This window comes from Camellia sinensis, chromosome 8 (assembly GCF_055761805.1).
Source record: "Camellia sinensis isolate YWXY chromosome 8, ASM5576180v1, whole genome shotgun sequence".
NCBI lineage: Eukaryota > Viridiplantae > Streptophyta > Magnoliopsida > Ericales > Theaceae > Camellia > Camellia sinensis.
Genome location: NC_138968.1, coordinates 118,327,847 through 118,352,922, shown reverse-complemented (window position 1 = coordinate 118,352,922; position 25,076 = coordinate 118,327,847). Strand labels below are relative to the sequence as shown.

The following is a 25,076-nucleotide window of genomic DNA, read 5'->3' as shown; positions in this document are numbered from 1 at the left end:
TGCATGTTTGCCTAAGCTCTTGAGCTCCATTTCAGCGTGTTCTTGACCCTTAACTTGGCATGGTTAAGCTTTGTCCAGAGCTGGTTCAGTGGTTTAAACTTAGTATTGCGTGCTCCTTGTGTATTGCTCTTAACTAGCCTCACGCTCTAGGCCTTCTAGCATGCCTCATTTGTGTAGTTTGGATGATTTGGCATCATTTAACACCTCATTTCAGAGCATGTAGCATTGCCATATTTTCATGCATGTCACTCGTTAATTGCGCTTAAGGGTTGTGCCTTTATGCTTTGCTTGCGAGCCATGAGTCGAATGTGCATTTCATGCTCTTTGTGCCTAGGTTTTGTTGAGTTTTGGCCACGATTTTGGGCATGATTGAGGTCTGTCCACATTCGGTTTAAGTCCATTTTGCATGTTTTTTCATGCTTGTTGCATTGCAAGTTGTTGCATGCTTGTTGCATTGCATGTTGTTGCGTGCTTGTGGCATTCCATGATATTTGCATGCTTGTCTCATTGCATTGTGTGTGCATGCATTGCATTGTGTTTGGATAGAGAGTTAATCCAAACACAAGAAATGAGGGACATTTCGTACTTAAAGTGATGAAACGTGCCTCAATTCTCGGTCGCCGACCCTCTTGATCATGCATGATAGAGTTTGAGGCTTTATGTGTTTTCTTTGTGCATTCATCCATATTGATTGTGCAATCTTGGCTTCTCGGCCACCATGCATTGCGATGCTCGGTTGGTGGCCTGAGAGTCGGGAACCACATTCCATTGAGTTTGAGAAATGATAGGGAGAGTAGTTGTGCACACCTATCTTGCAAATGCATTGCCATGCCCCTTCTTGTTCTCTGTTGCAGCAAACTAGAAGAGTGCAGCAAAAAGTGGTTGGCAGACCGGTTAAACTGGCTGGCCGACCACTTTATATGGTCTCTAGCAAAGTTGGTTGGTCGGCAGGTGGTCTACACCACCATAAACTGGTCGACCACCCTTCTGGGAGTCCCCAAGATGGAATAAAAGCTATTTGGAGCTTTGTGCAGAGTTCTGAGAACAAATGCAAACAGAGGCAAATTGGGGCATCGCAATGAATTTCCGAGTGAGGCGACCGAGCATGCATCCTTTATCATTCAAGGCAGAGTTGAGGCAGCCCACTTCATATAGTTTACATGTTTAGTTAGTTGTTAACTTAGTTAATTTGTTAATTAATTAAAGTTTTGTACTAATGCATCTTAAAATTATTTATCTCATTTGCCCTTTTAGGATTTACAACAAACTCTCTAAGAAACACATCTTTTACTACACGATATAATTTCTATCACGCTAAGACTACGCTCATTCCCACACAAATACAAAATAATTGGCCTAGGGTCTATTACTAACCTCACAAATAGTACATCAAGCAAGTGAAATAATCCAATTATAACTAACTTCGTCTATCCCAAGAAAATTTAGAACTCGTCTTACGTGTTCTAATGTCAACAATCCAAAACATATTATCTTATATAAGAGACATAATTTAGCTCAGAAGTAGGTACTCCACACTAGTCCTAACACGTTGCATACGGCTTAAATATAAACCTACACATGTATCTACATCACATAAGGCAAACCATATAAGCACATACTCACATAGAGCACATACAAATTTCCTTTCTAGATAATGATTGTCCCATGACATTGCTAGAGTTCCAATCAGAAATAGCGGTGATCAAGTGCTCTTCTGACTGGACTTCCAGGAACTCACAGACCTAATCAACATCTCAAAAATCAAACCCCATAGCCATATAATCACATAAGCATGTTATCACATAGTCCCAAAATGCATAACACTTCCTAATAATGCTAAATGAACCCATTGTGGTTAAACAGCCACTTCCCACGAGCTCCAAGTATTCAAACCTGGTAGCTCTGATACCAAGTTGTCACGCCCCAATTTTCATGCCCAAATGATGATACATTTACTTCAAATCAAAATAACATAAAACAAAGAAATACCCTCATGGGTTTACAAGTTTCCAAGGCTTAAGCCTGGTTATACAAAACGGTTATTCAAACCCATACATACAAAGCCCTTGGCTTACAATCAGAGTCACAGAAAATGAGCACATTATGCTCTCTACACACACCTCCACGCCTCCAGTTAGGGGAAACACCACATCTTTTCCTGCACAAAAATCTCGTAGGGTGAGCATAAAGCCTAGTAGAAAATTCTTAACAAAGTATATACATTTTATACAAGTCTCAAGAGATGAAATGCACATACCATTCTATGCCCTTTTTGAAGATAATTTACATTTTTATCTTTTGAAAACCATTATGCTCAATGATGTCATGCAATTTCAATTGTTCAAAACTTAACAATTTATTTCAAGGGCGGTAAATACGTCTCTGGTAATCCTTAGGCTGGTGTCTGTTAGTAGACTATATGAGAACTACCAAATTGCCCATTTTACCGGTATTAACCGGAAGGCTCGACACCTATCCGCGCGGATTTTTCGGTCTTTCACCGCGAACCCGCAGGCCAACTTATTCAATATCATCTACACCAGCTATCAAGACTTACCAACATATTTTCCCCAAAACTATTTCATGAAAACTTGTTTCTCAACATTCTTTTCTAAATGCAAGGTTTTCAAATCAAATTTCAAAGCTCTTCATTATCAAATGAATTGATATGCCAATGCAATGATTAATAATATAATGCAATATTTTTTCCACTTTCAATACTCCCACACAATGTTCCCATTGTGATCAAAATTTTCATTTCAATGCAATTTCATAGGATGAATAAATACTTTTATTTCAATTCATCAAAGGGATAACATAATTCCCACATTTCAAATAATATTAACAATTTAGTCATCTCAAGACTGTATTAATACTTTTAAACAACAATTTCCAAAACTTCAACAATTCCCATATTCCACGAAAACATCATTTCTATGTAAATAAATAAACTATTTTCAAACATCATTTATTTTGGCACACAAAATAAATATAACGACATATTCTAAAAATTTTCAACATCTTTCTTAAAAATCCCCAATTTCTAAGTTTTCTCACCAAAAACCATTCATCGTCAAATATTTGCGAAGATCTCACCAAAAACATCTTTCTTTCATCAACATAATTCAAAAATATAAATTTCTATTTTTAGAAGGAAAAAGAAAGTAAACCCACTTTCAAAATCATTCACCTTCTTGAATCAACAATCCATTTTTCAAAACAAATCAAAGGATGATTTCTAAAATCATTTAGATCTTGTAAAAATATATATATAACTCAAAGAAAAACCCTACCTCAAGCTTAGCAGAGAAAATGAATGAAAACTCCAAAATTCGACGTTGCCGAAGTTCGATCTCTGCCGGTCAAAATGTTGCTCTCGTCCAACTCTTTATTTTGGTCTCAAGAACATGGGTCTGAAGTTCACTACAAGTGTCCTTATCAACGATTCCACAAAAGGGCTGAAAACACACTGCCCACAACTCACAAGCCCAATATACACACACTACCATAAATAACGTGAGCCAAACACCATGAACTAAAAACCAACGTGGGCCAAGAATTGGCCTTCCCCACTACCAGCAACTATAATCAACATTGCAATAAACAGTTCCACTACGGACCACTAGAAAACGAACTCTAAACCGAGCTCTAAACAGGTGGCATGTGAGGCGTGAAATTGAAGACCATTTGCATATTGAGTGCGTGTGTTTCACACACCGTAAAAAAAAAAAAAAAAAAAAAAAACACATACTCACTCAACTCTCTCTCTCTCTCTCTCTCTCTCTACAAACACAGACTTGGACAATGGCCAGTGTTCTCGAAACTTCTTCTGTAGCACTCTTCGCCTCTTGTCCTTCTTCTTCTCGCTCCTCCAAGTGCCCCATTCATTCTCTCTCTCCAACTCCAGGTATATCTATATGTATATCTGTATTGATATGTAAAGCAACATTTCATTTCTTTACATTCTTGGATTTGGGTAAAGATTAAATGACAGAGACCCAGTTCATTGTTAGCTTTAAATTTCATGGTTGCTTTATCTTTTTGAGGTTTGTCATGAAGATAAGACATGGGGTTTTTTTTTTTTTAAATCAGAATTTGGAATTTCTGAAGAAAATTTGTGATTTTAGGGCAGAGTTATGGGAGGAAATTCTATGGAGGGATTGTAATTTTAGTGAAGAAGGAGAGGTCTCAGTTCTGTGTTTCTATTACTAATGTTGCCACTGAAATTAGTCCTGAAATCAAGGTAGTTGCTGGTGATCCTTTTAACTCTGATCCGGAAGATCCGGAGTCTATGGGTATGGAAGTCCAAGAAAGAGTTGTGAGAGGGGAAGAAGTTCCAGTCATGAATACCAAAGTCAACATAGTCGTCAGTTACTCAGTCCGCCGATCGTCATGACTGAGGGATCGTTGGGGAGCTTAGCGAAGAGAGAGAGAGAGAGAACTCGAACGCAGGAGCGAGAGAGAGAGAACTCCAAGAAAGGAGCGAGATAGAGACTGAGGGATGCTCCATCGGCGACAGACTCGACCGTCACCGGGGTTGGACAACTGCGATCGTTGGGGAGCTCAGCGAAGAGAGAGACAGAGAACTCGAAGGAATGAGTGAGAGAGAGAGAGTATGAAAATAATGTCTGAAATGAAAATTAATTTGAAATTTGAAATAAGTGAGAAAGAGAGAGAAAAGGGGGCGAGTTAGCAATGTATTTCCACTTGAGCGCCGCATCCCTAATGATCTGTTTAGTGGTCAACAATTAGTGATACGAAGCATTTCTCTTCCAATAAATTCCTAGAAGCAAAATGAACAAAGTGGACCCATTTTTATGAATATATAAATTATATATATATTACATATATATATATATATATAACAGTCCACTAATTTCAAAAGTTGCTCTGAACAATACCTGTTCCCACGTGCGATTTTCTTGGAAAGAACAGGGTATACAGCAATGAACCAACCCAACACGCATGTTGTTCCAAAAGCTGGACCTGCACGCCGAACAGGTCTCACTCGGCACCTGAAAAAAATGTGGTCTGCTGCACCACGATAATCTCAACTCTGTACCAAAGTTTAAACTCACTCATGCAACAAGTCCTGAGTTACACGCCCTGCTGCAGAACCTCCACAAGAACAACAACACGCGACGCTATGCGTCGTCGCCCACCAACCATAAAAAGACCACCACAGCCCAACTAACGCTGGCTATATGTTCTGGACTCGGTGAAAAGGGTATACTGAAATTACACTCTTGTTTGCAGATGAGGCAGCAGCTACTTCGCCATGCTCCGGCGCCGTGGTGGTGACATGTGGCAGATCAAAGTTGGTACCCTTAATATGAGGATGCACCTTCACGATCTCACCCATTACTGCCTCCGTTCCACCTCCCACATCAACCATCGATCCGACGCCACAAAACCCATCTTTGTATTCCGTCATGATCGCCTTCATCGTGATCTTGGCAGTACATCCCATCGCATCATTGAAGATCTTGTTGAATTCTGGGTTCATGGAACAATAGTCCCATATCTCACGGCTATGAGCCTTTTGGAATGCAATACCACCTTCCCACTTCAATGCAGATGTACAGAAAGAAGATACCATTTTGACTGATCTAGGATACGTTGTTGCCATGTAACCGTGATGGAAAAGAATATGAACTTCAGACCTTGGTTGTATTTCGATGTGCAGAGCAGCTCAATGAGTGGCAGGTGAGATAGAGAGAGGATAACTTAAACAAACTCTGCCCACCCACTCTTGTCCCAACTTTTTCTCTCAAAAGCAAACATTCTATTGCCCCACACATTTTGTTCCTGTTGTCTAATAAAATAATTTTTTTTTTTTTTTTTTATCATCACAAATAATTAGTTGTAACTAGTTATTCAATTTTTTGTGTAATAATTAGTTTAATTAGATTAATTAGATTAGTTAATTTAATTAGCTTATATTAGATAGTTAGCTTATTATTCAGACCCTCCGTCGAGAGGGCGAATTTTGTAATAAGTGTGCGTGTGTGTGATGCATGTCTTTCAACCTCCATTTCTTTCTCCCTTTTATTTAACCGCTTTCGATGGTTAGTTTTAGGTCATATTTCAATTAGCATCCTTATGCTTCGCATGCGTGCATCCAGTCATCTGTATTGCATGCACCGGCTTCAGCGCATCATACTAATTACATTGTATTTTAATACATTTACTTGACTACGTGTTCAACAGCATGTTATCAAGTTGCATTTCATATGCCATCTTAGAATAGCCGAGCCTATTTTAGTTGTATTTTTGCGTGTGTTGCATTAGCCATCTTAAAATGAACTAGGATCATGCATGATTTCTAACTAGTTCTCTGTTTTGGCTCGGAGTAGACTGTGAATGTTTACGCTTTAGCATATTACATGCGTGTAAGTGTTGTCATGTTTAGCATGCTTGCCATGAGGCTATGTGCTTAACTGCTATAGTCAGGGGTGGGCGCGGGTCGGTTGCAGCCACGGAACCTCCAATCCGCCATCCATCCGCCACATTAGCGGATTAGAGAAAATCAATTCGCATCCGTCCACCAATCCAGCGGATGTGGATTGAGCGGATTGGCGGTTTGGTGGATGGATGCGAATCGGTTTGGCAGTTTAAAATTTTATAAATTTTCAACATAATTCAACTTGTGCACTTCCTCAAAAAAAAAAAAAAAAAAAAAAAAAAGAAAGAAAGTATTATAGTCAATGACTTAAAAAAGTATTACAATTACTGTATGCCTCATCCAAAGAAAGAAAGTTTGAAACTTTAAAATATCACAATCACTGCATGCCTCATCCACATATTACAATCATAGTATGATTCATCCATATAAAGTATTACAATCTGTGATTCTTAAAATATAAAAACGATTCAAACAACCAAAATCATGAACAGAGCAGTAGTAGAAATTGTATGTTTTTGTATTGTTATATCTATATATGTTTTTTAGAACAAAAACCAACCAGCATATATCATATTTTCTATTTATTATTTTTAGAGTTAGATTTAAAAACCAAAAAATATAGATAAATAATACGTTTATTTTTTTAATTCAAAAAATATATTCAAGTTGAATTTTTTTTTTCAATGGAATATTTAAGCTCTTTTTCAATTGAAAACACAAACAAAATATTTAAAAAAATTGAAAACACAAAATCTTATAAATTACTAGGGGTATTCGCGGTTTGCGGTTCGGCGGTTCGGTTGCGGCCAAAGGAATCTCAAATCTGCCATCCGTCTGCCAAATTGGCGGATTGGAGAAAATCAATCCGCAACCGTCCGCTCGTCATCACGCATCCGTCCAAACTGCAGCAGATCAGTTCAGTTCGGTCGGTTTTGACGGATCAGTATATCCGCTGCTCACCCCTAGCTATAACTGCTTGAATGCCTGTGGATAGAGGCTCGATTGCCTGAATTGGAACAACTCGAGGATTGTGAGTTTTTAAGCCCTCTTGAAGTGGCAAAATCATGTTTTCTTAAGCCCACTTGAGGGTGGCAAAACCGCGTCTTAGCCTACTTGCGAGTAGCACCTTCAAACCACTTTAAAAAACAAACATGAGTTATTTTGTTCCAATCCGCGTGGTTGAGTCTATACTTGTATGCTGTGCACATCACATAGTAAGCTAGCTAATAAGCCGGAATAAGAACACATGTGTTTTCAAAAACAACATATCTTGTTAGTAAAGGCCAATCTTTGATCGGGCGAGCGGGGGTGCTCATTGCATGACCTTCCCCTCTCGTACCCAAGTTCCCGAGCCAAGGCAACTTTGGTGATGACGGACACGTGGCCTTCGGCATGAGTCAGGGTTTCCTAAATTTCCCAAAACAAAATATTTAGGTGGCGACTCTGAAATCTGGCAAAGTAGTCCATTTTTGGCACTTCTTGATTAAAATCGATTTTCCAAAATAATTTGCCAGATTTGGACTCTTTGGTGATTTATCAGTCTCACATTGCACTTTGTGAGATTAGATTCAGAATCTTGACATGAGTCCGAACTGTAGTAGCTAAGAACAACGATTCGCACCCTCGCGCGCGGAGCTAGAGTTCCGGGCGGTCTACAGTAGGGCTGGATGTTCTTGAGGAGAATTCATATTTTTAATATATAGGAGGCCTCTCTCTCATGTTTTAAGGTTAGAAAAATTTTAGAACAAAATTTTTTCCCTCTTTACAATTCTCTCTCTCTTTAGCAAATTCTTACATTTTTGCTTATAAGTCTTCAACCTTTGCCTATATACTCTTAACCAAACTTCATCATCTTTGAGCTAAGGTATTCTTGAGCCTTGTTGGAGCTCTAGAGAGTGTGTTTACTTGATTTTGTTGCTTGGAATTGGTTTTTCTCTTCAAAGGTATAAGGCTTTGCCAATTTGCTTACTTTGTCTACTCTTTTTCTTGCAATTTTCCAACTATTTTTGGGCTGTAAAACTTCTATATTTTTTGGCTGAAACTTGGGTCCTAAGGCCATTAAAGGTTGAGGGCTGGTTTACCCTTCTTTGCACCTTGTTTTAGAGGCCTTTACTCTTGTGTTTCCCATCCTTTTACTATCTTTTTTTGAACTTTTAAATACTGATTTTCAAAGCTTTTTCAGTGGTCAAAATCATGTTTTGAAGTCCAAATTTAGAGGGGTTAGCCTCCCCTCCTTGTGTCTTTCTTACTGGCCTAGTTTGTGCTATGTTTTAGCTTAGTAATCTAGCTTTTTTTTAGCTTAATTCCAGCATGTTTTAGGACTTATTTTAGACTTTTTAAGCACTGTTTCAAGCTTCTAGTTGCATTTAAGCTTTGTTTTGCATGCTTATAGTGTAATAGTCCTCATGAGTTTGGTATTCTAAGCCTTAGAAACCTTTTGTTTGAGTTAATTGCATTTATTTATGGCTTTCCATACTTGTAATCACACTTAATCACCTCTGTAGCTCCCTCATTTCTTGGCTTTTGTTTTTCTTTGGAAGTGGTTCAAACAGCTTGTTTGTTTAAAGCAAGAGATTGAGATGTCATGGTTAATGGTTTAATCCCTTTGGGGTTCATTACCAATGATATGATGTCTCTTTCATGCCTAAAATAATATTTGGTTTGAGCCTTCTTTCCATTAGAGCACTTAAACTCACCTTTTGGACTCAATGAACTAAAGAATGGTTGGTAATCTAAAATGATGTAATAAAATTGGGGCTAAAATGGTGCAAGATAATAAATTGATTGTGTTCAATCGGACTTTAATTGAACACATGGAAACTTGGGCCATTTCATACTCATTAAGTGATGAAATGATTCAAGTTTCCAAGGTTACCACTTCCCTTAATCAACTCATGAAAGGGAGGATGTTAGAGTCTTATTTTGTTGCATTTATTGAAATTGCACACTTTGGTTCATGAGCCATCATGCAATGAAATTACTTAAGTTGGTGGTTTGTGAACCAAGTTCATTACCCCTTTGATTTGCTTATGACAAGGAGGGGTGAGTTGTGTAAACAAACCCTTGAAAATACCCTATGCATGCCCTGTTTGTCCTCTATTGCAGCAAGGTGAATTGGGCAATAGCCGGCAGGTGGCCGACAACCCTTATCACTGGCCGACCTGCCACTGTTGCAAAATTTAACAGTGTGTTTGTGAGGCAAAGCAGAGTTATTCTGGAAGTGGGCAACAGTGTATGTGTTCTCTATGCAACAGAGGCTCTCCGGAAGCAAAACAGTGGCCTTTTGGGGTGAAAACTAAGCATGTGCATGAACATCCCTCGTTTCCCAAGGCGGAGTAGTTAGTTTAATACTTAATTGTTTAGCTTACTTCTTTTTAATTGCACTTGTTTTGTAACTATTTAATTAGTTAAAGTAATTAGGTAGCTATGATGTTGTAATCATTAATTCACTAGAATAGTTAGTTAATTAAATTGTTGTAATAATTAGTTAAGTAGTTTAGCTAATTATTTATTTCATTTTGTAATAGTTAGCTTAATTAGCTTAGTTTTAGTTAGTTAATTAGCTGGTTTATTCATTTGGACTGGACTCTCCTTTGTGAGAGCGCAATGTTGTAATAATGCGTATGTCTTCCAACCCCACGTCTTTCTCCTTTTATTTACTAGCTTATGATGGTTAGTTTAGGGACATCACATTTTGTTTAGCATACTTCTTGCTTGTATCCATTTGTGTTGCATACATCGAGGCTCGGTTCATCATTCTAGCTTGCATTGTTAGTTTAATGCTTCTTTGAATACGTGCTAGACCACATGATATTTAATTGATTCATATGCCATATTAGTTGCCGAGCCTATTAGTTGCATATTGCATATGTTGCATTAGCCATATTGCATAGTTAGGAATCATGTATTTTTCTAACTCTTTTGTTTAATTTGGTTTGGAGTACTAGGGGAGCCTTTACTCGCTTTAGCATGTCGCATGCGTGTAATTGTTGCCACGTTTAGCATACTTGCCATAAGGCTAATTGCTTAATTGCTATAACTGCTTGAATGCCTGTGGATGAAGGCATACTGCTTGAATTAGAATAATTTGAGTAATGTTCATATGCGATCACTTTTTTCAAATGGTACATATTTCGAGACAATTTTTACAAACAAACATGACTCAAAATGTTCCAATTCTTGCTATTTAGTCTATACTTGTGTGTGTGCGCATCACATAGTAATGCTAGCCTAATAAACTAGAACAAGAGCATATAATGTAAATAAAATTCATATCATGATTAGTAGAGGCCGATCTTTTATCGGGCGAGTGGGGTACTCAATTCATGACCTTTTCCTCTCGTGCCTAAGCTCCCGAGCTGAGATAATCTTGGTGATGACGGACACGTGGTCTTTGGCACGAGTCATGGGTTTTTCTAGATTTTCTAAAAATATTTAGGTGATGACTCTGTATTTAGCAAAACAGTCCATTTTTGGCAATTTGATTCAAAATCAATTTTCCAAAAGATTTTCCGAATTTGGACTCTTTGGTGTTTATCATTTTCACATTGCACTTGTGAGATTAGATTCAGAACCGTGGGAGTCCGAATTGTAGGACTTATTTTGACTTCCGAAAGGGAGCGCGAAAAAGCCGAGCTATAGTTTCTGGCGACTTTGCTGGGAAAAGTTAGAGAACTTGACTCAAACTTCATGATATGAAATTTTATCTACACTTATATGTTTCTTTGTATTGCATTTTCATTGTTGCGTTTAAGTCACTGTGTTTGCCATTTGCTATTCCTAGACGGTTTGCCGGAGGCTTGCCTAAACGCTTGCCAAAAGGCTGACCAGTCATGGGCTCTGCCACGATGAGAACAAAACCCTTGGATCTGGACTACCACTATACCGTTTGATCCTCCTTTCACTTCTTGGTGTTAGGTGCAAGAGGTATATTAGGTAGTCTTGCTGAGGTATCCTTTTTGACCATTTGGCCTAGTTGCATATCGAAAGCCGTAAAGATTGTTCCAAACTAGGACAGGATGCCCACCTGAATACAGGATTGTGTGAAACCGCATTGTTTGAATAGCAAACCCTAGTTCCTAACGAAACTAGGATAGGGTAACCCTACCCCCTCATAGGGGTGTTTTGGTTCTCACTTAGCTGGTATGTGCTTTACAGTGAAACTGTACAGGAACGTGCGTATCATTTACAAGTTGGGTATTAATTTTGGGTGCAGAATTTAGTGTTGAGTGTAGTCCTACAACTTTGATTACATCTGTGTGTTGTTAACATCTGAGCTGAGGTGCTATGCGGTTTCTGATTACTGCTTTTTTTTTTTTGCTTTATTTCTTTTTGCTAGGTAGTATAACACCATAGCTTTGGATAGTTCGGATATCACCCAAGTGCTCTGGACCCCTGTCAGAAGGCTTTATAGAGCCAGAGATCATGTTAGGGGACAACCTGTGTTTACTTCGCTCCTGCTGGTTACTAGACGGAGAAGAGTAAGGTAGTGTTCACTGGTTCAAATTCTACAGCAGTCACCCCTCACTTCACCTGCATCTAGTCAGGCTCAGTCTTCTACATCTAGTCCAGTACGAGATCATTCGCCCATTCCGATGGCACAGTATCCCCAGTCAGCATAGAGGACCTAATCCACCACCTTCAACAAACAGCTGAAACCCTACAGCAAGACGCTGCCCATCAAGTTGAGGTCATAGCACATCAGGTGAAGTAATAAATAGGATGCAATAACCACAACCACAGCCGACAGCAGCTTCTGCATCTCATGCACCTCCTAGGGTATCCCAGCACTTGGAGCCACTGCCCATGCTAAAAATTAGGGCAATTCGGCAGAGCCGATCCCACCACAAGCCTCCAAAGCATCTGTGTATCAAACCGAGGCTCCATTTGAGTTTGAGGTTAACTCGACTGTACTTAAGGTTAAAAAGCTGGAGAAGCTCCTCAAAAGAGCACAGGGTGTTAACTCTATCCCCGATATAGAAGACGGATATGCTAACTCTGCAGTGACATTGCTAGATCGGTTCAAAATGCCACACATCGATTGATTTGATGGCTCTAGAGATCCTATGGTTCATCTTCGGCTGTTTTCAGATATTCTGCAGCCGATGGACCTGACCAGATTGCAGAAGCTCTCACTTTTTGGCCGGACCATATCGGGAATAGTACTTACATGGTATACAAAGCTGAAGGATTCAGTGAAGCAAAGTTGGGAGAAAATGGCTGAGGCCTTCGTTGCACGGTACTCGTATAACACACAAATCGAGGTCAGAACTCATGATCTCAAGGCAACACGCCAGGAGCCAAATGAGGGCTTCCCAGAATTCATGACGAGGTGGAGGGCCAAGGCTTCAATGATGACCACGCGACCTTCCGAGAAAGATCAGATAAGGATGGTAGTCCTCAAACTGCACGGGAAATTATTGCAGAAAATGATCGTCCTACCCCTATTCACTTTCACCGAGCTACATGAGATGGGAGTTCAGATTGAAGATGACATGAAGCAAGGGCTAATTACTGATGAGAAAAGCAAGCCAAGAGGCTTTTTGTGCGCAGTTCCAATGCAACCACCAGTGGTAGCATAGCTGCGTGGCCGTCTGATGTGAGTGTTGTCACCATCCCAACCAAGACCGCCAATCCCTTTGCCAATACAGCACTACAAATACAGCACTACAAACTTCAAACAACCCTGCCTGATCCTAGAGGACCTTTACCCCATTCTACATGCCTTTATCTCAAGCCATGAAGGTGTTGATAAAAAAGGGGCACCTCAAGCCATTAGAGCCTTGCCCACTACTTGATCCTCTCCGACCTAAACACAACCTAGCCAAGTACTGTGCTTTTCTCCAACAGCACGGTCACGACACCGACCAATGCTTCAGCCTACGTCATGAGATTCAAGACCTCATTGACAATAAGGGATTGCACCACCCCAAAAAGAAAATGTGACCACAAACCCTTTCCTGGCACACAATTAAGTTCCCCCACATCACATTCTAAACACAATCCATGCACTGGCCATCCCCTACGACCCCAGCGTATATATTAGCCCTTCCCACCTACCTACACCAACCGTGTTCATTTCTGAAAGCACAGATTTTTGCATGATGGACACGTCTGCACTTCAACCTAAACCTGCAGAAGAAGAAAGGTTGGCCTTAGAGAAAAGTACAAGTTCGTTGCCTGAGTGCTCTGAGGGGGAGTATAATCCAGGTTGCTACGTTGTGCCGATTGATCAAATCAAGCCAGAAATGGTATTGCCAACTGTAGTGGAGGTCAATGTGTTTAGGGAGGATGGCCCAAGCTAGGGTTTGGATAATTTGGCGGAACTTGAAGAGGACTTAGACAACTTGCAATTCTTCGATGAACAAGATCAGGGGGATATGCATATTGACTGGTTCAATTTGAATGGATCAACAGAAAACTCTAGGTGGTTAAGTGATGAACCGGATAGAGAGGAAGGAATTGAAACAAAATCGGAGGAAAAGAAAGCAAGAATTGCTGCAGTGGCCAGACTGGCCGATGAAAAGGAGAAGCTGCCAGAGAACACCGGCATGAACAATTTAGATCAGAAACTGGGCATTGTGAATACTGTGGACACAGAACAGGAAGCTGCGCTAAAGCAGTTTGCACAAGAGAGGGTTGCAAACAACCAGGAAGCTATAATGGCCCAACACCCCGTGGGGCATACTTGTGATGTGAGAGTGATACAAACAAAGCTGAACAACTGTTTGTCGGCTACCGGAGGTGTATGGTGGGAGAATGATGATCTACTTCTAGCGCACACCGACGAAGACTGGGGTGAGTGCCTCCCAAACAACACATGGTACGTTGAAGAGATTGATCACATGACAAGAAGTAGGTGGTATTTCAAGCCACCGCACTTAGACCAAGTTGATGCCTCTGGGAAAGACAGAGAGATTGAGAAACAGAAAGAGAAGCAGTTGGAAGAAGAAGCAGTATTGAAGTAACTGAAGAAAATCCAAGCCGACATCTCAATCTGAGGTCTTCTTATGGCATCCTGAGTGCATCGACAGGCTGTACTATCGGCAATGGACAAAGCTAAATTGTCCATTAACACTACCCCTGAACAGCTTGTGGGATTAGTCTTCCCAGGTGGTGTCAGGCCAACCCTAACCTTTTCTAACAAAGAACTGACACCGGAAGGCTCAGCTCATAACAAACCCCTGTACATATCAGTTGAGTGCAAGGAAAAATGGGTACCAATGGTGTTGGTCGACACCGGTTCATCAATCAATGTCTGTCCTTCTTGCATACCTTATGCAATTGGCCTTAGACCGACAAACTTCATTCTTATAGCCCATGTAATCCAGGTATATTATAATACCAACAGAGAGGTTATGGGCACAGTACAAATCAAAGTCCAAGTAGGCTCAGCTCAGCAGGATGTTGAATTCCATGTCCAGGATGTCCTGGCTACCTTCAACTTACTGCTAGGAAGGCCCTGGTTGTACATTGTGAAGGCAATCTCCTCTACCCTTCACCAAATGCTGAAATACCCTCACGGGAAGGGAGTGGCGACTATTTTCAAGAATTCGTCTATCCATCCTCTGCCAGAGGTAACTACACCGGTGTTGGAGATCGTTCATGGCGAGGAAGATGTTTTTCTCTCAGGGTTTACGCTGGTTGAGGCCTGGGTAGTGCAAACTATCTTGGCAGCAGATGAAGGCATGTATGTCAGTGTCTAGTCTGTTTATTTCATGAATAAATTGCAACATGTGCCAGGAATGGGGCTTGGAAGAAATGGTCGGAAAGGTGTCACAACATTGGCCGATGTGCCGCATAAATCGTATGCCTTTGGCCTGGGTTATCTACCCACCAAAGAGGATTGGGTCGAGGAAAGAGAAGAGATGTCAGGTAGAGCCAGATCTAAGCAGGCTGGGAAACACTATGAGCTCGTTCACAGGCCAATCCGAGGAACGCTGAATGGCCACTTTGTTTGAGAGGGTGAAGACTTCCCCTTTTGCCGCTTCCCTAAGGCCTAGAAGAATTCTGCAAAGCACCGTGTTCCTGGCTTCAAAATCTTCTTCGATCTATAGTTGCAAGATAGTGATACTGAGGAAAAGGCTGAGCTAAGTACTAAAGCTGAGCAGAGCATGGAAAGTGACTCAGACAATAGCGAGCTTGGAGTAGGGGCTGCACTGGCATGTCTCCTTACAGATCCTCCGGCCGACTCAGAGAACTAGGGGGATAACCTTACCATCTCCATGATCGAGGACCAACAGGGTGTGAACCTATCCAGCAGTATTTTGGATGCATCTGAAGCACCATCTCTTGTCTGGCAATTGGAGGAAGGCTACTTATCTAGTTCTGAGTCAGGTGATGAGCTAGAAACTGATTCCACAGAGTCTGTGGAGTTGAAATCAGATTTTGGTTTTTTTGAGTCTGAGTCTGGTATTCCTGGGGGTGATAACTCAGATGCCAAGGTCTTGTCCAGGTCCCCTTTTTCTTTTGCTTTTGAGTTGGTTATAACCGAAGGGTTGGATCTTATGAATGAGAACGCTGCTGATTCTAAGTATTTCTCTATGCCGCTTGCTTATTGCATTGACCAAGATTTTTAAAATTTCAATGAAAACGAAGAGGAAGGAATTCCTCTGGTTTTGAAAAACTTGATTAATCAAGAGGAGGGGAGATTTGCAAAACTCTAAGCTGATGAAATCATTGCCATTAACGTGGGTACTGAGAAGGATCCGCTTCTAGTCTAGATCGGGTCTACGTTGTCTTCGGAGGAGTGCAAGCGCTTAGTCGCTTTATTAAAAGATTTCAAAGATGTTTTCGCGTGGTCCTACGAAGACATGCTTGGAATCGATCCTGAGATTATACAGCATCGGACCCCTCTTGACCCCAAGGCCCGACCCGTCAAGCAGAAGCTGCGAAGAATCCGTCCGGATTATGCGTTGAAGATCAATGAGGAGGTCACCAAGCCGATCGAAGTAGGTTTCTTGTTAGTATCTGGATTTCTGACTTGGTTGGCCAACATCGTCCCAGTGCCGAAAAAGGATAGCAGAATCCGGGTGTGTGTGGACTTCCGGGATTTGAACAAAACCAATTCGAAGGATGACTTCCTTTTGCTGCACATCAATAAACTAGTGGACTTCATTGCAGGTCATGCATTGCTATCCTTCATGGACGGATTTTTCGGGTATAACTAGATTCTGATGGCACCCAAGGACAGAGAGAACCGCATTTACTACATTGTGGGGAACCTACTACTATCGAGTTATGCCGTTTGGACTGAAGAATGTAGGGGCTACCTATCAAAGGGCTACAAGCACTATTCTGCATGACTTGATCCATAAAGAGGTCGAGGTGTACGTTGAAGACATGATTGTCAAGTCCAAAGAAAGAGAGGGCACCGCCTTGAAAAAATTCTTTCAACGGATCAGAGAATATAGACTAAGGTTGAATCCGCAGAAATGTACTTTCGGCGTAACAGCAGGGAAAATGCTGGACTTTTTGATCACACAAAGAGGCATCGAGATAGATCTTTCCAAAATCAAGGCCATCCTAGAAATGCCACCACCAAGGACTGAAAAGGAGGTGCGAGGCTTTCCGGGTAAAGTGCAATTCACAAGATGGTTTATTTCTAAATTAACCTTGACTTGTGAACCCTTATTTGGTCTCCTGAAGAAAGGGAAGAAATTCCGGTCGGATGATTGATGTCAATTTGCTTCTGAGCAGATTAAGCAGTACCTTCAGAATCCGCCTGTGTTGTTGCTACCATAGTTGAAGAAGCCTTTGATTCTGTATTTGTCAGTAACAGACACAACTATGGGATGCATGCTTGCGCAGGAATCTGAGGATAGGGTGCAGAAAGCCATCTACTACTTGAACAAGAAAATGCTCAAATATGAGACCCGCCACACTCCCTTGGAGAAAGCTTGCCTAGCCTTGGTATGGGCTACCAGGAAGTTGAGGCACTACTTGTTAATTCACTCTGTAATTCTGGTTTCGAGATTAGATCTCATCAAATATCTCTTTGAGAAACCAGTGCTAACGGGTAGGCTAGCCCGTTGGTTATTTCTCATCTCTGAATTTGATCTCAAGTATGTCACCCGCAAGTCGGTCAAGGGGAGAGCTGTAGTGGAGTTCCTGGTAGATCACCCAGTAGGAAGGGGATGAAGTGGTAGAATACCTGTTCCTAGATGAAGCCATTCTGCAAGTTGAAGAAGAGACTTGGACAATGTACTTTGACGGACCATCCAATCAATATGGTTATCAGATAGGTGTGTTGCTGATAGCACCCGACGACTCCTATATACCTTTAGCCTTCAAACTTCGGTTCAAGGTGTCCAATAACGAAGCAGAGTATGAGGCGTGTATCATTGGTTTAGAAGCAGCCCTGGAACTAGGGGCAAAAAGGTTGGACGTTATCGGGGACTCGAATCTAGTTATTTCTCAAGCTAATGGAGACTAGAAGGTCAAACAAGAAAAGATGAAGGTTTATCACCAGACCCTGGACGTTTTGATTCCTAGGTGTGAAAAGCTGACTTTCACGCATCTATTGAGAGAGAACAACATGTTCGCTAATGCTTTAGCAACTCTATCATCCATGGTAGACATCGCACTTGAAGTCCGGATGCATCCGATTATTATTGAGCAGAAGTACACACCGGCCTATGAAACTATCGCCGCAATAGATGAAGCGCAAGACAAAAACCCTTGGCACTATGATATTTGGAACTTCTTAGAAAAGGAGATTTATCCACTAGGGGCAAATGCTAAGGACAAAAGGGGAATACGGTGGATGGCTGTCCAATTTATCATTTGCGGAGGTAAACTGTACAAAAGAGGTTATCTGGGAATGCACAAGTTGTGTGTTAAAGAAGAGGAGTCAAAGCGCCTGATGGAGGCCATCCATGGGAGAGAGTGCAGTGCGCACATGAACAAAGTGATGTTGGCCTAGAAGATTCTCAGGCAAGGTTACTACTAGTCCACTATGGAAGAGGATTGTATTGGATTTGTTTGGCAATGCCACAAATGCCAAATTCATGCTAATCGCATGAATATCCCGCCGTCAAAATTATACAACATGACATCACCATGGCCATTCCCGGTCTAGGGAATCGATGTCATCAAGGCTGTCACACCAAAAGGGTCAAATGGGCTTGAATACATCATGGTGGCAATGATAACTTTACAAAGTGGGTGGAAGCTCAGTCATATGCAGTGCTGAAAGCGTCACATGTGGCGAAGTTCATCTGGAACAATATCATTTGCCAATATGGAGTGCCAAATGAGATTATATCAGATAATGGTCCCCACTTCAAGAAAGAGGTGATCGAAACTTGTTGGAGAAATATAATGTGGCTTTTCACAAGTCATCTACATACCGGCAGGAAACCAACAGAGCTATTAAAGTCGCCAATAAGAATATCAAGAATATTTTGCAGAAGATGGTTGAAACCTACAGGGACTGGCCAGATAAATTGCCATTCGCACTCTGGGGCTATAGAACTTCAATCCAGACGTCTTTGAGGGCAACTCCTTATTCTCTTGTCTACGGGATGAAAGCTATTTTGCTAGTTGAAATAAAAGTCATGTCGCTGTGAGTTATGACTAAGTGTCAGATAGTAGAGGCGGACTGGCACCAAAGCAGATTTGAAGAGCTGATGTTGTTTGATAAGAGAAGGCTGAAAGCATTGTATCACGTTCAAGGCTATCAACGCAGAATTGCTAGGGCTTTTAACAAGAATGTTAAGTCCCTGAATCCCAAAGAGGGAGATATGGTGCTGAAAGACAACCGAGCTCCCATCCATGACTCTAGGGGCAAGTTCAGATCCAATTGGAGTGGTCCTTACATCATCAGAACTATCTAGTTGGGTGGAATTGTTATTCTTATAGACCTAGATGGCCTAGAATTTTCCCAACCGATCAACATGGACAAGTTGAAAAAATACTACCCCTGAGAGGCTCGTTAGGCCGAAAACCCGGAACGACGACCTAGGCAGAAGTTAGAGCATGAAAAATTAGAAATAAAGAAAAAATGAGCTCGCTAGGTTGAAAACCCGGAAGGGCGGCTTTGGCAAAAGTTAGAGCGCAAAAGGAGAGAGTTAATACTCGAGTAAAAGTGAACCGAACTACGTAAGGCCTGATTCTCATCTTCAAGATACATAGGCAACTTCATCCTGAAGTTCGGCCGTAAACACCTCCAACTCAACTGTCGGGTCCATGTGATCGATCAAGTCATCTTTGTCTATTCTTTACCTGAGGGTTCAGTTGTTATCTTAACTCTGAGAGAAGAGTTGGTTACAATGTTAAGCAACGGTGTTCAATTAAGGGGCAATTTATGATCTTTGGATTCAAAGTTTTACATCTTGAGGATTGATTCTGTGCATGCCAGGTGGTGATCCTCTTCGAAAATTGTTTTGGAAAGTTTTAATAAAAATTGAATTTGTTCAAATTTTATCTTTTACAACTTAGACCATTTTTGGACCAAAATGGAAAATTTTCAATGCTCACAACTTTAATTTCATTGATTTGAACTTAAAGTTCTCCAACTCTCAGATACAAATCAAAGATGCTTTTTATTACATTAAAAAAACTTGAAAAGCAAGGTCAAAGCAATAAACTAGGGGCATAGATGAGTCAGGTGCTCCTGCATCCTCCACTCGTGCTTGTAAAAGCTTTTGAAGCCAAAGTGGGCCCAGTTTGTGCCTCATCCTCGGGCTAAGCCAAACACTCACCAGAAAAGGTGCAACTGAAATTAGAGGTGGGGGCCAGAAGCTCTCTCGTCCTCTAAGTAGTGAGGTACCTAGCCAAGAGTAAACCATGGATGTCTGAATCGGAAGGGGAAGTAAAACACACAGTGTGTGAGGCCGATCAATTGTATGTCAGGCTGCCGAGCAATGTTGTAGGTCATCTCGATTAGATTAAGCCAGGGGCAGCACCAAGCTATGTCAGCAGCAGACTTGTTGCACATCTAGTTGCATCATCATCTCTCATTCGGGAAATCCACTAGTTGGTGGCGGAAGAAATAACCTCGAGTTGAGTACTCAGGGTAAGAGTCAACTACCTTCAGCTTATCCATAAGCCACACCTGGGAAGGGTTAAATGAAAAGAGAGATTAAAGAATGGAGAGATGTATCTTGAGAGAAAGGTGAGAAAAGGGCTTTGAGAGAAAAACAGAGCATGAGTGCCGAGTGATGTGAGAAACATATATGAGAAAGGGTGGAAAACATTTCCTGAAGAAGTAGTGGGCTCCTCGCGAATCTAGTAGTTTCCCGCCGATGAAAGGCATCTAAGCCCATCAAAGTCTCGGCCAACACCAAGCCAATGCAACTCTTGCCTTCTTTTAAACCTTAGGCCACTTCAATCAGCCGAATATTGGACCCGCCTAAACTAGGGACAAGAAGGAAATGACAAACATACATACGTAGAGGGTATGTTGCCGAAATCCCTGCCAGAGAAGGTCGCCTCGGTCACTGATGTCGTAAAAGTGATGAATCAAACTGGGAATGTCCAACTCTCTGTTGTGGACCAAAGATCGAGCCTCATGTAGAGTGAGCCCATACATCCATCCCAAAGCTTGGATGTGGCCACAGCGGGGCTGAGGTATGATTTCCTCATCGTGCCAGGATTTCATTAGTGCCTGAAATTGTTCAATTGTCGGGCATATTTCTTGTTCCTCGAAGCTAAAGACATGTGTAATCGAGTCCCAGCATCGTGCCACAGCATGAAGAAATGGAATACAAAGTGAAGTTCGGCTCAACAAAAAAAGTGCATTTATGCTGAAACCCCGGAAATTTACCTTTTTTGAGCCGTCTAAAGTCGTTATCCAATCTGAGAGCTTTTTCGGCGAAAATGGCTCCATTTGTGAATAAATTACAGTTGAAATGAAGTTCTAGAGAAGAATTCACGAAGTTGGACCTTTTGTAGAAGATAAGGGTATGAGTGGAGGCCAATTGTCTGCAATCTGGCGATTCTCACCCTTGATGGTCGGCAGGCTACATTAACAGCCGACAAGATACACTAATGGCCGGTAGGTCATCCTTTATGGCCAGCAAGCCCCCTTTCCGATAGGCAACCCTTTTCTGATCTGTTGTCACCTGTGTGCAGAGCAGTGCTGGAAGCATGTGTTTTGTTTTGGGTCTTTTTGTGTTTTAAGGTCTTGTCTTGACTCTTTTTGGTTTTAGTAGGTTTGTTTATTTGTATTGAGTTGTTTTTGCCTTGTTTATCGAGTTATTTTGCTTATCGAGTTATGTTTTGCATTTTGTGTCTTGTTTATTGGTTAGTTCATTACCCGATTTAGAACATTGCTTCAATCAAGAGTGTTTTTGGCCCCAATTCGATTCCATGTCCATTTTCATACAAATATGGTGCTCATAATGCAAAAATAACAACACTTTTTATAAAAACTGTGAGGTTTTATTCCGATCATGGTTTTTACAAAAAAGGAGTACAAGTTTCAAAGAAAATAAAACCTATTTGAAGCTATACAATGTGCTAATTCTACCAAACAAAAAGAAACTAAGCAAAAAGTATAAAAAAAATCAGTGCCAATCGCCTCAAGCCCGAGAGGCCCTCTTTTTTCTCTTCCTCGGAGGAGAAGACTCTGGGGCACTATCTCCATCAACGCCGTTGTCTAAATCAGTCTCTGAGCTAGAACTCGAGCCGGTATCGTCTATGCTCTCTGCCCCAGAACCCACCTCGACATCATCATCTTCGCTCTTGGAACCCGAGCCAACATTATCATCTCCACTCTCGGATGACTCAAAATGCTGACTCACTGCCTCCTTAGAGTCAATAGTCTCAGCATCATCATCGCTCAAGCTGGGCACTAGAGGGCTACTCTGGCCTCGGGCACCCCTATCTCCGCCTCTCCTCCCTGCTACTAGAAGGGGTACTACTGCTGCTGGTGTTGCTGCCGCCACCAGAGCCATCGGTAAAGGTGGAATCTAAAAAAGACAGCTGTCAACATATCAGTTAGAGTCTGTGTGTTCAGATACAAGCATAGTATGCAGAATAAGTGGTATGCAAAAGTCAAATACAGTATGAGTATAGTGTATGAATGAAGTATGCCAATACAGTGTATCAGTGGAAATTAGTATGAAGCGCAAATTGAAGGAAATTACCAGGATGTCGTGGAAATCGAGCGGCGTCTCCCTCATCTGTACCGTGCCCATCAAGGAGGCTATCAGCTCGAGAGCGCTCCCTGTGTACTCTATGGAAGCCTGTAAATGCATTTGTGTGATCAATGTATACAATAAACATATCTAAAATGAAATGTGGGTTACAAATTGTAAAGTATGGTCCATACCTGAGATGGACCCCGAACTCCGACTAGCTCGTGCCCAACTGTTGCAGGCTTAATCGAGATCTGGTAAGTAACTCCAATATACCTCCAGCATGTCTGTGTGGTAGGAAGTTTTGGCCAGCCGGTGCCCTGCTCTGTAGGGAGAGCCCTTCTAGCACGGGTCCTGGTCGCTGTGGTCACCTTACGCGCCTCTCTCGCTGCAGGAGCCTTTGCCCTCTCACCATCGCTAGCACCTGTCAGAGGTGGCATAAGGTGGGTCTGGATAAAGGTCGCGTAGTCACCCTCTGCATTGAAGTAATCAGCATCAAAGCCCACTATAAACTACATAACTACATCAACGGATAAGTTGTCTGCTGATCTCATAGACTCTGGCGGTGGCATCGAGACGATCGGGTCCAGCAAGCCTACGGTCTGGCAGACAAATAGCTCACTCAAGAACTAGGCCCGGTAGCCTGGGCCCTCAAGTACAATGCAGAAGCGAGAAATGGCCCAAGCACCTGCATACTAGTCCCGTATCCTAGTTGGCATCATGGCCCAAGGTTGCCACATGTTCTGCAAACAAAGTGTATAGATTGTTAGTCGTTGTTAGTTGCTAAAGTATGAATGAGAATAGTTGTAAAGTAGATGACTGTGTTTTGGGTTACCTCATGAGCGGCCATTGTGTCAAAATAATGAAGAAAAAATGTAAAGGTTTCGAGAGTCCTACACTGACATCTGCCATCATATCGCCACGAATATGGAATTGCCAGTGGGAGCTCCTCTATAGGCTCTGGGACGAGTGTTGGGAAATAAGCATAAACCCACAGTTGCAAGGAAAGTGTAATAATATGTGAACAACAATGCATGAACAGAGATAGAAAGTGCAAAGCAGAAAGCATACAACATGAACAGAGATAGAAAGTGCAAAGCAGAAAGCATACAGCGTGAACAGATGCAGAAAGTGCTAAGTAGAAAGCATAGGTGTTGAACAGATATAAAACAGAAAATGTGGAGCATAAAATGTAAAGTGCAAAGAGGGAACTGAAATGCATACCTCCCAGGCTCGCCAGTAGCCTCCGATCAGCTCTCCTCTCAAGCGGGAGGTAGAAGGGTGGCGAGACCAGCTCTGCCCCAATCATAGTAGTGTACCCGAGGAAGGGTCACCAGGGTGCTTAATAGATACAAACACACGGTGTTCCACCTGTTAAAAAACAAGGTGGTACTGAGGACGAACATAAAAAAGCCTCTGGCGTACTGCTTCATCTCCTCTGCTGTCTTGGGCTCACTACATCGAAACTACTTAGCGAACCAGCTATATCTGACCATAGTTATTCGATACAAGGGTGGACGCACTCCCAGCAGCTCAACCCAGGCGGCCTCTCACTCCCCCATGTCGGTGTCGAACAGGATCGGATCACCCCCTACTCCTAAGCCGGTGATCATGGCGAAGTTGTAGGGAGTCATCGTCATCTCTTCGGTAATGGAGAAGTGGAAGGAGTTAGTGGTGTCCCACTACCTCTTCACTAGTGCTCGCAGAAGGGGATGGCTCGCAGTGACCCGTGTCAGGCCAGAGTAGAAAAGGTCGAAGCTAGTCTCATCCACAATGTCACGAACCCCTGCAAGGAGCTCATCGTACCAATCTCGCGCAGTCGTTGGTCCATACCCTCTAAAGGCACGAGACTCCTCTTGTGGCAAAGAACAGATGAATCAGATAAGGCAGTGATGAAAGTACAGTCAGATGAAAGGCAGTGCAAGAAATGCAGTTTCAAGAAAAACAGAAATGCATGAGAACAGAGTTCATACCTCAACGGCGATGGATGAAAGGTAGGAAGCTGGCTCCCTCAATAAGAGGCCCTCTTGTACACCGAGAGCAAAGTCGCTAAACCGCCTAATGCCACCAGCTGGCAAGGTATGTGTGCGTGGATGGTAACTCGTTGGATCAAAAGGCCGTACCCTCAATAGTAGCGGCTCTGGCTCTACCTCAGGCTCAAACTCTGCCTCGAAGTCAGCGTCAACACCTTAAGCCGCCTCGCCAGCCTCGGCAACAACTGGCTTCTCTGCCTTTGCAACGGGTGGAAATATAGAGGGAAGCTTTGGAGGAGCCTTGTCATGTGGAAAATCTTTTGTCATCTGGAAAATGGGTGAAAAAATAGGTGAAGAGTGAAGAAAAATGGAGAAAATAAGGTAAACTTGGAAAAAGTCAACCCTAGGAGAGAGAAAATGGAAGAAAAAGTTAAGGCCAGGAAAAGTTCACGAAACTCGAGAGAAACTTGAGAGGAACAAGCCTAGAAGGGTGGAAATGAGGAAAAAAATTTTGAAATCAAAATCCAAAGTGAAGAGAATCAAGAGGGTTTAGCGAATAAAGTTTGAGTGGGGCATTAGAAAACGCGTAAAAAGCTCGGATCTAGAGAGAAGAAG

General features: G+C 41.9%; 1 long non-coding RNA gene across 1 annotated transcript; it reads right to left on the bottom strand.

Moving 5' to 3' along the window:
* Positions 1-1,930: 1,930 nt before the first annotated feature.
* On the bottom strand, positions 1,931-5,701 carry LOC145797066 (uncharacterized). Its single transcript, XR_014338090.1, has 3 exons — positions 4,902-5,701; positions 3,294-3,458; positions 1,931-2,158 (listed from the first exon to the last, which is right to left on the bottom strand). It is a non-coding gene; the product is annotated as an uncharacterized LOC145797066 (long non-coding RNA).
* Positions 5,702-25,076: the final 19,375 nt, after the last annotated feature.